Genomic DNA, 13078 nt, shown 5'->3' with positions numbered 1-13078 from the left:
TGGGCCCTGGTCAAAAGTAGTGCACTAAGTAGGGATTAGAGTGCCATTTGGGACGCAGCCCTGGTACAGGGTTCTACAGGGGCCATGTGCCTTCTATCAGGGAGCAGTGTTGGGGATGATGCACATTGCACAATTATCAGGGCTCAGAGTTTTGAGTGAGAATTTCACCTGTTCCCTACATAGTGCACTACATTTGACCAGGGCCCATATGGCTCTGGTCGAAAGTAGTGCACTATATAGGGAATAGGGTCATTTTAGACGTAGTCTATGTGTTGGATCAGTGCTCTCTTTTGGAAGTTTGATGATACAGCCTGGTAATACGGTGTTGTTTTCCCCTTTCCTCTATAAGGATCATATACCTTTATCCAAATGTATCCAGCCCTGCATGTTGCTGATAGCTAGTTTCCATTAGACAGATGTGTAGTTTCTTACCATCAAAATGACCTGCAAGCCTCTGTTTCAGTAGTTTAAATCTGTCATGGCCAATGTTGCCATCGAATGCACATAACCACTGGCGTACCACACACCCCCGCAGCCCCCGCAAGGCTGGGGGGCCTAAAGGCATTTTGGCTGTTGGTTGGCCCCCTGGAAGTCACCCCCCCTCCCAGATAGCATATGAACAGGTCATAAACCAACAATGTGTAGAAGTACAGGAAATTAGCTGTAAAACTGCAACATTTTCTCTCGGCCTCATGGCAAAATATGTACACTAGTGAGAATGTAGTGCTATGTTATGTTGCTCCGGTTGAGGAGGAATAAACATAGTTTCCTCTGGCATCAATCAGCCAGCCAACAATAACACTGTCTGACTCACTCCGCTAGACTGTTAACAATAATGTCTGAGTCCCAAATGGCACCCTATTCCCTATACAGCACACTACTTATAGGCCCGGGTCAAAAGTAGTGCACTAAATAGGGAATTGGGTTCCATTTGGGACACAGGCAATTTTACAAACATTCAGGCTTGTTTAGAGTGTGCAGGACTGGAGTATGCTCTTAATGTCTCAGTACATAAACTAACCATGCTGTCTAGATAGATATGGAGGCACTACACAGAGGGAATCATAAAACTAGTACTAAAGCTTGTTAAAACTACGAGGCCTGACAAGAAGACTGCAAGGCACATACATACCATTGGCTTGGCTGTTTGATAACTTGGAGAAAGAAGAAGGAAGGGAAGCGCTGCTAGGATACAATATAGATCTTTGTAGATAGAAGGTGCTCTTTGGTAAGTGTCATAAAAAAAAACAGCAGGACCAAGGCACTCTCTATATAACTGAAATGGCTTCATTGTTATGGCATGTTCAATAGAATAAAACATTGAAGTGTTTTGGCATGGCCTTCCTTTTCAAACATAGTCTTTGACCAAGATACAACTATAAAAGTGCAATATACTGTACAATTTCACTTGTCCAATGGTAAGTATGAGGTCAAATGTGTCCTTTAATGGTTATAAAAGGGCTGTCCGTATACATTCCCGGTAACAGTTTGCTCACCATTTATTTATCACTACTCCTACTTTTGTACATTTTTGTATGTATGTTTATTTCCTTAAATATACTGTATTGTGTGATTATTCTTTTACCAGGTACTGTTGGAATGGTCATCTTTTTGTGAGAAATTACACTGGTCACTCAAAACATTTATGAAGTATTTATAAAGCATAAATAGCGCTCACTTTAGATTAGGGAGCTGCAAAAATCCTTTACTAATAATTAGTATCTAACTTCCTGGACAGGAAGTCTGATTGACTGCAGACCTCCAACACTAACCCATTGGTACAGTGTGCTTTTCTACAGTTATTATTATTATTGTTTACCTTAATTTAATCAGGAAAAGCTCATTGAGACACAGGGTCTCTTTTGCAAGGGAGACCTGGCCAAGAAGGCTGCAGTTGGAAATACATTACAAAATGAAGCAATAACGCACGAGGGGGTGTGGTATATGGCCAATATACCATGGCTAAGGGCTGTTCTTATGCACGACGCAACGTGGAGTCCCTTAGCCGTGGTATATTGGCCATATACCACAAACCCCCGAGGTGCCTTATTGCTATTATAAACTGGTTACCAACATAATTAGAGCAGTAAAAATACACGTTTTGTCATACCCGTGGTATAAAGTCTAATATACCATGGCTGTCAGCCAATCAGCATTCAGAGTTCGAATCACCCAGTTTTTAATGTAAAACATATTATACAATCATCCACACAATCCAGCCTTTTGGAAACATTTCAAATCAAATCAAATTTTATTGGACACATACACATGGCTAGCAGATGTTAATGTGAGTGTAGCGAAATGCTTGTGCTTCTAGTTCCGACAGTGCAGTAATATCTAACAATTCCCCAACAACTACCTAATACACACAAATCTAAAGGAGTGAATGAGAATATGTACATATAAATATATGGCTGAGCGATGGCTGAGCGGCATAACCAAGGTGCAATAGATGGTATAAAATTCAGTATATACATATATGAGTAGTGTAAGATATGTAAACATTATTAAAGTGGCATTATTTAAAGTGACTAGTGAACAATTTATTAAAGTGGCCAGTGATTGGGTCTCAGTGTAGGCAGCAGCCTCTCTGAGTTAGTGATTGCTATTTAGCAGTCTGATGGCCTTGAGTTAGAATCTGTTTTTCAGTCTCTCGGTCCCAGCTTTGATGCACCTTTACTGACCTCACCTTCTGGATGGTAGCTGTGTGAACAGGCAGTGGCTCGGGTGGTTGTTGTCCTTGATGATCTTTTTGGCCTTCCTGTGACTTCGGGTTCTGTAGGTGTCATGGAGGGCAGGTAATTTGCCCCCGGTGATGCCTTGTGCAGACCCAACCACCCTCTGGAGAGCCTTGCGGTTGAGGGCGGTGCAGTTGCCGTACCAGGCTGTGATACAGCCCGACAGAATGTTCTCAATTGTGCATCTGTAAAAGTTTGGCAGGGTTTTGGGTGACAAGCCACATTTCTTCAGCCTCCTGAGGTTGAAGAGGCACTGTTGCGCCTTCTTCACCACACTGTCTGTGTGGGTGGATCATTTCAGTTTGTCTGTGATGTGTAGGAACTTAAAACTTTCCACCTTCTCCACTGCTGTCCCTTCAATGTGGATAGGGGGTACTCCCTCTGCTGTTTCCTGAAGTCCACAATCATCTCCTTTGTTTTGTTGACGTTGAGTGAGAGGTTGTTTTCCTGACACCACACTCCGAGTGCACTCACCTCCTCCCTGTAGACTGTCTCGTTGTTGTTGGTAATCAAGCCACCTACTTTTGTGTCATCTGCAAACTTGATGATTGAGTCGGAGGCGTGCATGGCCACGCAGTCGTGGGTGAACAGGGAGTACAGGAGGGGGCTGAGCACGCACCCTTGTGGGGCCCCAGTATTGAGGGTCAGCGAAGTGGAGATGTTGTTTCCTACCTTCACTTCACCTTCCTACCTTCCTACAGAAAGTCCAACACTATGGTGTTGAATGCTGAGCTGTAGTCAATGAACAGCATTCTGTAGGTATTCCTCTTGTCCAGATGGGATAGGGCAGTGTGCAGTGCAATGGCAATTGCATCATCTGTGGACCTGTTGGGGAGGTATGCAAACTGAAGTGGGTCTAGGGTGGCCGGTAAGGTTGAGGTGATATGATCCTTGACTAGTCTCTCAAAGCACTTCATAATGACAGAAGTGAGTGCTACGGGGCGGTAGTCATTTAGTTAAGTTACCTTTGCCTTCTATGGTACAGGTTCAATGGTGGCCATCTTGAAGCATGTGGGGACAGCAGACTGGGATAGGTAGTGATTGATATGTCCGTAAACACACCAGCCAGCTGGTCTGTGCATGCTCTGAGGACGCGGCTAGGGATGCCGTCTGGGCCAGCAGGGTTAACACGTTTAAATGTTTTACTCACGTCAGCCACGGAGAAGGGGGAGTCCTTGTTAGCAGTCCTTGTTAGCGGGCCGCGGCGGTGGCACTGTATTATCCTCAAAGCGGGCAAAGATGGTGTTTAGTTTGTCTGGAAGCGTGAAGTCGGTGTCCGTGACAAGGATGGATTTCTTTTTGTAGTCTTTGATTTCCTGTTGACCCTGCCACATACGTCTTGTGTCTGGGCCGTTGAATTGCGATTTCACTTTGTCCCTGTACCGGCATTTCACTGGTCTGATTGCCTTGCGGAGGGAATAACTATACGGTTTATATTCAGCTATATTCCCAGACCTCTTTGGTTAAATGCGGTGGTTCGCGCTTTCAGTTTTGAGCGAATGCCACCATCCATCCACGGTTTCTGGTTATGGTAATTTTTAATAGTCACAGTGGGTACAACATTTCCAATGCACTTCCTAATAAACTCACTCACCGAGTCAGCGTATAGAATAATGTTGTTCTCTGAGGCTGACCAGAACATATCCCAGTCCGGCTGATCAAAACAATCTTGAAGCGTGCATTCCGATTGGTCAGACCAACGTTGAATGGTTCTAGTCACTGTTACATCCTGTTAGAGTTTCTGCCTATAAGACGGGAGGAGCAAGATGGCATCATGGTCGGATTTGCCGAAGGGAGGGCGGGGGAGGGCTTGGTATGCATCGCGGAAGTTAGAGTAGCAGTGATCGAGTGTATTACCCCCGCGAGTACTACAATCAATATGCTGATAATTTAGGTAGCCTTGTTCTCAAATTTGCTTTGTTAAAATCCCTAGCTACAATATATGCAGCCTCAGGATATATGGTTTCCAGTTTACATAGAGTACAGTGATGTTCCTTGAGGGCCGGCGTGGTGTCTGCTTGAGGGGGAATGTACACAGCTGTGACGATAACTGACGATAATTCTCTTCGGAGGTAATATGGCCGGCATTTGACTGTAAGGAATTCTAGGTCGGGTGAGCAGAAGGACTTGAGTTCCTGTATGTTGTTATGATTACACCGTGAGTCGTTAATCATGAGTCGTTAATCATTTACACTCCTCCTGAAGAGTGTTTTGCACCAGAGTTTTAATCTAGGTGAGCAATACTTAGTAGACTAGACAATTAATCTGCTGCACAAGAACCCTATGGGACAAAGACAAAACATTAAGAGTGCAGTAATATAAAGTGTGACACTCAGTCTTGGCCTCTATACTGTACCATCTCCACTTGTTACTGTAACCAGACCTAGGCCACTGACTCAGTAGTCTTTTAGACGGAGCCACTGGGAATGGAAGGCAACAATGAGTATTTAATGAAAAGAGAGAAAAAGTAACAAACTGGGAAATGATTAGTCTTTTGTCGAAGTCAAGGCCTTTTGTCTCCCTACATTTGTATTTTTTCACTCTATCTCTCTATCATGCACACAGAGTGTGAATTACGGGGGGCCCAGGTGGGTCTCGGACCCCCTGAATGAGACATGAGAACCACTAAATGCAACAAAGTCCAACTTTGGGGGGGTCTCTAAATAATGGTAATTTGTTGTTTATAAAAGCTTATTCCAAATAAAATGAACACTCCCACCTCTGTGTCATGGTTTAAACCATTTTTTCCCCATGTGGCTGCACAGTCATTGGGCTGCACTTATCATTCTGGGAAAGCCCAGTGTCTCAACTTCTCTTTCTACAACAACGTCCTTTTGTCAGCAAGACACATCAATTACTTCAGGCTACAAGAGTCTAGACCCAATGACAATCATCGAATGTCATTCCACTTTCTGGTGTTTTGTAACCGATGTCTCTTTCCATTTATCAGGTAGCCTACTTTTTGAAGTGATTTGTTTGACAATAAGATTAAAACATCACGACTGGTTGTATTCATGCCAAATGAAAAGGTAACACACTTTTATTAAGGTTAAATGACAGGTCTTTACTATTAGGGCCGCCTGAAAAATACCCGAACTTCACTGTATACTTTGCACTCTGCGTATACACACTTACACACACTCAGTCCATTGTCCTTTTCTCATAGTGGGTAGCTATGGAGTCTGTTGACATTTACTGTGCCATTGTTTCAGTCTCAACATGAATGTGTATCAAACAATATGTGGCCTTGCAGCCGGTCCAACACTGCAAAACTCGGCGCCAGCTCGGCGCTCCCTCTCCCCCTCTCCCCACACACACATGCACACGCACACGCACACACACGCACACGTCCCTTCTCCAACATGTCGGTTCTGTCCTGGTTCACAACAAGAGCTGAGCACCCCGGGAACGGAGTGGTAAGAGGACTGAAAACACTCACCTATCTTAGCGGTGGCGGTGAGGCCATTTCACTGTAACGTAAGCAGGGCTGATGGCTGGCAAAATAACAGGAGGAAAATGCTAATGCTCACCACACAGGGCTAGCAAATACAGAGATACAGATGTATTAAGTGAGAGCCTTAGAATGCAAGCACACTTAACATGGCTAACTGGGGCTGTGAGAGAGTGAACGTGCACTGTGTGTGTGTGTTTTTTGTGTGTGTGTGTGTGTGGGCGCGTGCATCTATACATCTGAATGTGCGTGAATGTCTGTTTGTATCTGCATCTGTAGCTCATCAGTGTGTGCTGATATTTCCCAATAGTACTGAACGGCCACTGCCTTCTGAATAGGAATGACCAGAGAACCCAGAGGGTTGAGGGATTCCTCTCCCATTCTCAGCTGCCGCCATCCCCCCCCCACCCTCTCTCTTTCTCTCTCTCGCAGCATCTCTCGTCCAGTCCTCTCCCTTCCCCCCAACCTCCTCTCTCCCCATCTCTCACCCCCCCACTCATGCTAATTTTCCCCTAACCAGATGCTCCTAATTTCTCTCCCGCATACAACAGACCTGTTCAATGTGACAGGAAAAGGAGGAATATGAAAAGAGGAAAGAATTCCATTCTCTCATTCCCTCATTCCCTCACTCCCTCACTCCCTCACTCCCTCACTCTCTCACATACACACAGAGATCAGAAATCCAAAGAGAGCAAATTAAAAACACACCCCAGAGAGAGAGAAAGAGATATAGAGGCTTCAGCCTCCCTAATCTAGAAGGAGGAAGAGGAGGGGATTCCATGATGTAGAGACCAGGGAACAGAACACAGGCATCTTTCTCTCCCCTACAGCACTGACACAACCACTGACTGTAAATCAACACACGCACACAAACAGTCCAACGTCTCCTCTAAAGCACACCCTCCCTAATAAGCCATTGTCTTTACAACCAAACAAAGGGAAAGACAACAAGAAATGGTTAGAAAATGGTGGAAATGTGTGTCTTACCTCTGTAATGTGTGTGCTGCTCCCCTAGTGACGCCAGAGACATGCAGTCTGGTGGAGTAGTATCCACACGCTTACTGACTCTCCCTCTCACACACACACACACAGTCAGGCAGGCTAGCAGGAAGGCAGGCAGGCGCGCTCATACACACACACTCTCTCACTGTGCTGTGCTGTGGCTCCCTCTCTCATACACACACACTCCCTCACTGTGCTGTGCTGTGGCTCCCTCTCTTCTGCTCTGCTCTGGCTGCTCTCTCTTGCTGATCCAGCTGACATACGCCCTCCCCACTGCTGCTCAGTCTCCACCCTTCAGCCAGCACCAACCCCACACTACACACTGCCTACAAGAAGCTACCAGGAGCTCTCCTCCCTCCCCTCCCCCTCTCTCTTTCTGGTCGGCTATCAGACACAGTACTTCTCTGAGGCCACAGGAAAAGGCTTGCCTGTCTTTTGTAAACACGGACTGTAAACAAACACATACCGTAGGTGCAGCTGACAGTGACACCCATGGCTTTTTCGTCTTTGCATGTAGACTGTTCATGTATTATGGAATATATTAATCTTCCTTCTTCTTCTTCCCTACTCTGACACTGTGCTGTTACCTGTCTGATACAGACACACACAGACACAGACACACAGACACACAGACACACACACACACACACACACACACACACACACACACACACACACACACACACACACACACACACCACACACACCACACACACACACACACACACACACACACACACACACACACACACACACGAGACCAGTGTGGGCTGAGCTCCTGTAATCAAAAGGCTTTCATCTTTAGACAACTGGAATATTAAATCCACAGAAGATTAAAGCAAAAAGAAGTTCCAGCCACCATCCCAGAGCAGAATCATCCTAACAAATACATGTGGACAAGCAGACACATGCACTAACAAACAAATACACACACAGTTTATGCAAAGGCTTTGTGTGTGTGTGTGTGTGCTCAAACCCCTAGAGATATTATCTTACACACTGTTATCATTTTTTAAATAAAATATGCGCCGTTCTGGCTCGGACAAGGCTTACTTACTTAGTTATTCTTCATTCCCCAGACCTTGTGTATCCCACATTTTCTGTGAATCACCATTTCCTCAGCTCCATTCATGCTGATGTTATCCTGTGTGGAGAGTTGCACATAGCACACACAGAGAGAGAAAGGGAGAGTTTTTTTAAATTCAAGTGTAGGCTATTCTTATTATATGTTTATAGGCTTCATTTAATTTAGCCTAGATGTGTGCATTTCTATTACATATTTGTATATCTATTATTCAAATATTGTTAAATTGTAATACATTTTTAAAGCACTGTAGGTAATTTGAGCCATTCATTTATATTACAACATTAAGTGGACGGTGTTGTTTTCGTGCTTATTGATGCACATGTGTAGCAGGTTAGGGTTCCATAGCCGCAGGCAGAACAGTTGAAACTGGAGCAGCAGCATGACTAGGTGAACTGGGGACAGCCCGGAGTTATCAGGCCAGGTAGTTCTGAGGCATGATCCTAGGGATCAGGTCCTCCGGGAGGGGAGGGAGAGAGGGAGAGAGAAATAGAGGGAGCATGCTTAAATTCACACAGGACAAGAGACAGAAGAATTACACCAGATATAACCCCCCGGTACATAGACAATTGCAGCATAGATACTGGAGATTGAGACAGTCTGACGATGCCCCCAGACAGGGCCAACCAGGCAGGATATAACCCCACCCGCTCTTCCAAAGCACAGTCCCCACACCACTAGAGGGATATCAACAGACCACCAACTTACTACCCTGAGACAAGGCTGAGTATAGCCCACGAAGATCTACTCCACCGCACGAGCACACTACTCAATAAAAAAAACAATACACAAACGTAACCCCCTATCAAAATATAGCTACAAATGTTTTACTCCATCATCCAACCAATCCTCCTTTATTTTTTAAAATAAATAATATATATATTTTTTTAATCCATTTTTTCATGTGACGCCCGTGGGCCTCCCGGTCGCAACAGAGCCTGGACTCGAACCCAGAATCTCTGGTGGCACAGCTAGCACTGCGATGCAGTGCCTTAGACCACTGCGCCACCCGGGAGGCACCAATCCTCCTTTATGGCAGTGAAATACGGGGCGCATATTACAGTCAAAATACACATCATGGGGCAAAACACCCACAGAAAAACTGCAAATTACACATCATGGGCCAAAACCATCCTACATGTAAACAGAAATTCAACCAACCACGCATGCAGAGCAGAACTAGGAAGACTTCCTCTTTTACTGCCCACTGAAAAAAGGGCACGGGAATGATGGGTGCACCTAGCCCAATCTGACGAATGGTCATACAAGCACAGAGTATTTATGGACAAGCGACTGCCCAGAGAGTGACCCCTTAACAAAACTAGCCCCAAAACACAAGATTAAAATTAACACAAGTGATCTGACCCCAAGGACAAAATGTACAGCTGGAGGTGAACAATATGAACGCATACATTAACTACTGGCGGCGTGAAGTTGAAGGTCAGAGAATGATGGAATGCTGCCAAACATTGGAAAGAGACTTCACTTCAGCTGAATACGTAACCCATTTAAAAGATCCCCAAAAAATAAAAACCTTGACCAAATGCAGAATTAGGGATCATAGCCTGGCAATTGAAACTGGACGGCATCAAAAAACATGGTTGGCCAGTGAGGATGTCCTCACTGTGGGCTAGGAGAAATAGAAAGTGAAGGTAACTGCCAAATTAAAGGAAACACTAACATAAAGTGTCTTTATAGGGCGCTGAGCCACCACGAGCCAGAACAGCTTCAATGCACCTTGACATAGATTCTACAAGTGTCTGGAACTCTATTGGAGGGATACGACACCAGTCTTCCACAAGAAATTCCATAATTTGGTGTTTTGTTTGATGGTAGTTGAACATGCCGTCTCAGGCACTGCTCCAGAATCTCCCATAACTGTCCAATTGGGTTGAGATCTGGTGACTGAGACATCATTTTCATGTGGATGAGGGCATTGTCTACCTGGGTCCATAGCATGGTAGCCAAAATAATGGCCAAAATAATGGCCTGCCCAGAGTTTTTATACAGTACATGACCCTAAGGATGATGGGATGTTAATTGCCTAATTAACTCAGGAACCACACCTGTGTGGAAGCATCTGCTTTCAATAGTCTTTGTATCCCTCATTAACTCAAGTGTTTCCATTATTTTGGTAGTTACTTGTATATATACAGTGCCTTCAGAAATTATTCACCCCCCTTGACTTTTTACACATTTTGTTGTTTTACAGTCTGAATATATAATTTATTAAATGTACCTTTTTTATTTTAATTGTATTATTATAGCAACACTTAACAAAGAGCTGCAGGTAGTTTCAGAATGGGTGGCAAGGAATAAGTTAGTCCTAAATATTTCAAAAACTAAAAGCATTTTATTTGGGACCAATCATTCTCTAAACCCCAAACCTCAACTAAATCTTGTAATGAATAATGTGGAAATTGAGCAAGTTGAGGAGACTAAACTACTTGGAGTAACCCTGGATTGTAAACTGTCATGATCAAAACATATTGTTACAGCATTAGCTAGGATAGGGAGTAGTCTGTCTATAATTAAGTGCTGATCTGCGTTCTTAACAGCACTATCAACAAGGCAGGTCCTACAGGCCCTATTTTTGTCGCACCTGTACTACTGTTCAGTCGTGTGGTCAGGTGCCACAAAGAGGGACTTAGGAAAATTGCAATTGGCTCAGAACAGGGCAGCACGGCTGGCCCTTGGATGTACACAGAGAGCTAACATTAATAATATGCATGTCAATCTCTCCTGGCTCAAACTGGAGGAGATATAGACTACTACATCACTACTTGTATTTGTGAGAGGTATTGACATGTTGAATGCACCGAGCTGTCTGTTTGAACTACTGACACACAGCTCAGACACCCATGCATACCCCACAAGACATGCCACCAGAGGTCTCTTCACAGTCCCCAAGTCCAGAACAGACTATGGGAGGCGCACAGTACTAAATAGAGCCATGACTACATGGAACTCTATTCCACATCAAGTAACTCATGCCAGCAGTAAAATTAGATTTAAAAAACAGATCAAAATACAGAGGTAGATGTGGTAGTAGAGTAGAGGCCTGAAGGTACACACTTAATATGTTGTGAAATCTGTTATGAATGTATTGTAATGTTTGTAAAATGTATAACTGCCTTAATTTTGCCTGAACCCCAGGAAGAGTAGCTGCCTTGGCAGCAGCTAATGGGCATCCATAATAAATACAATACAAATCTTTTGTTATGGCAAATCTAAATAAGTTCACAATTAAAAAGTTGCTTAACAAGTCACATAATAAGTTGCAGGGACTTTGTGTGCAATAATAGTGTTTAATATAATTTTTTGAATGATTACCTCATCTCTGTACCCCACACATATAATTATCTGTAAGGTCCCTCAGTCGAGCAGCGCATTTCAAACACAGATTCAACCACAAAGACCAGAGAGATTTTCCAATTTCTCCCATAGAAGGGCACCTATTGGTAAAAATAAAGGAGACATGAAATATCTCTTTGAGCATTAATTACACTTTGGATGGTGTAACTCACTACAAAGATACAGGTGTCCTTCCTAACTCAGTTGCCGGAGAGGAAGGAAACCGCTTAGGGACTTCACCTTGAGGCCAAATTAAAACAGAGTTTAATGGCTGTGAACGGATAAAACTGAGAATGGATCAACAAAATTTTTGTTAATCCGCAATCCTAACCTAATTGACAGAGTGAAGAGAAGGATGCCTGTACAGAAGAAAAAATCATCAAAAACATGCATCCTGTTTGCAACAAGGTACTAAAATAATAACACAACAAAATGTGGCAAAACAATTAACCTTTTGTCCTGAATACAAAGTGTTATGTTCTAGGCAAATTCAATACAACCACTCTCCATTTTTTCGAGTATAGTGGTGGCTGCATCATGTTATGGGGATGCTTGTAATCGTTAAGGACTGGGGAGTTTTTCAGGATAAAAAATAAATGAAATGGAGCTAAGCACAAGCAAAATCCTAGAGGAAAACCTGTTTCAGTCTGCTTTACACCAGACACTGGGAGAAGAATTCACCTTTCAGCAGGACAACAACCTAAAACACAAGGCCAAATCTACACTGGAGTTGCTTACCAAGAAGACAGTGAATGCTCATAAGTGGCCTAGTTACAGTTCTGACTTAAATCTACTTGAAAATCCATGGCAAGACCTGAAAATGGTTGTCAAGCAATGATCAACAACCAATTTGACAGAGCTTGAAGAATTTTGAAAATAATAATTGGCAAATGTTGCACAATCCAGGTGTGGAAAGCTCTTGAAGACTTACCTAGAAAGACAGCTGTAATCGCTGCCAAAGGTTCTTCTAGAAAGTATTGACTTAGGGGTTTGAATATTTATGTAAATGTTATATTTCTGTAATTCATTTGTTTTAATGACGTGAATGCAGTGGCGTGTATTCATGGATGCCAAGGGAAGCCAGGCTTCTGTGTTTCATAATTCTCCTTCAATTCAGGAGGCTGAATGTATCTCACAAGAGAAAACATCTGAGCGAGCATAACAGCACCCATCTGTCTCTCTACGTGTAGGCCATCTTTCTGATGCTGTCTGGTCCAAACGAGTATGACATTGTTGCTGCCCGTAGCATTGAAGGCAAGGGAAGCCAGCGAGCATCTGGCGTCCCTTGACAAAAAAAGTGTAAAACATTTTCCAATCAGCGTTGATCTAAACTGAGCGAGCTCTACTGTGAATGATCGTGGTTAAGGGAAGCCAGTTTGGATTTGGTGTCACTCCTATCAAATCCCATTGAGAGCATACGTCATTGACAGAAACACTTGAATTGTTTCA

The 13078-nt window shown here is 43.7% G+C and overlaps 1 protein-coding gene across 3 annotated transcripts in view; it reads right to left on the bottom strand.

The window, feature by feature from the left end:
* Positions 1-7480, bottom strand: part of LOC111968427 (guanine nucleotide-binding protein G(I)/G(S)/G(O) subunit gamma-2) — a 30126-nt gene extending 22646 nt beyond the window's left edge. The window contains exon 1 of one of the 3 annotated variants that reach the window (XM_070445080.1): positions 7177-7480. The gene's annotated coding sequence lies outside the window, so the exon portion shown is untranslated. The remainder of the gene's footprint in view (positions 1-7176) is intronic. The other 2 variants (XM_023993957.2, XM_023993954.2) reach the window with 2 other exon arrangements.
* Positions 7481-13078: the final 5598 nt, after the last annotated feature.

This window comes from Salvelinus sp. IW2-2015, linkage group LG9 (genome assembly GCF_002910315.2).
Source record: "Salvelinus sp. IW2-2015 linkage group LG9, ASM291031v2, whole genome shotgun sequence".
Taxonomy (NCBI): Eukaryota; Metazoa; Chordata; class Actinopteri; order Salmoniformes; family Salmonidae; genus Salvelinus; species Salvelinus sp. IW2-2015.
This window is presented reverse-complemented; position numbering and strand designations above follow the sequence as displayed.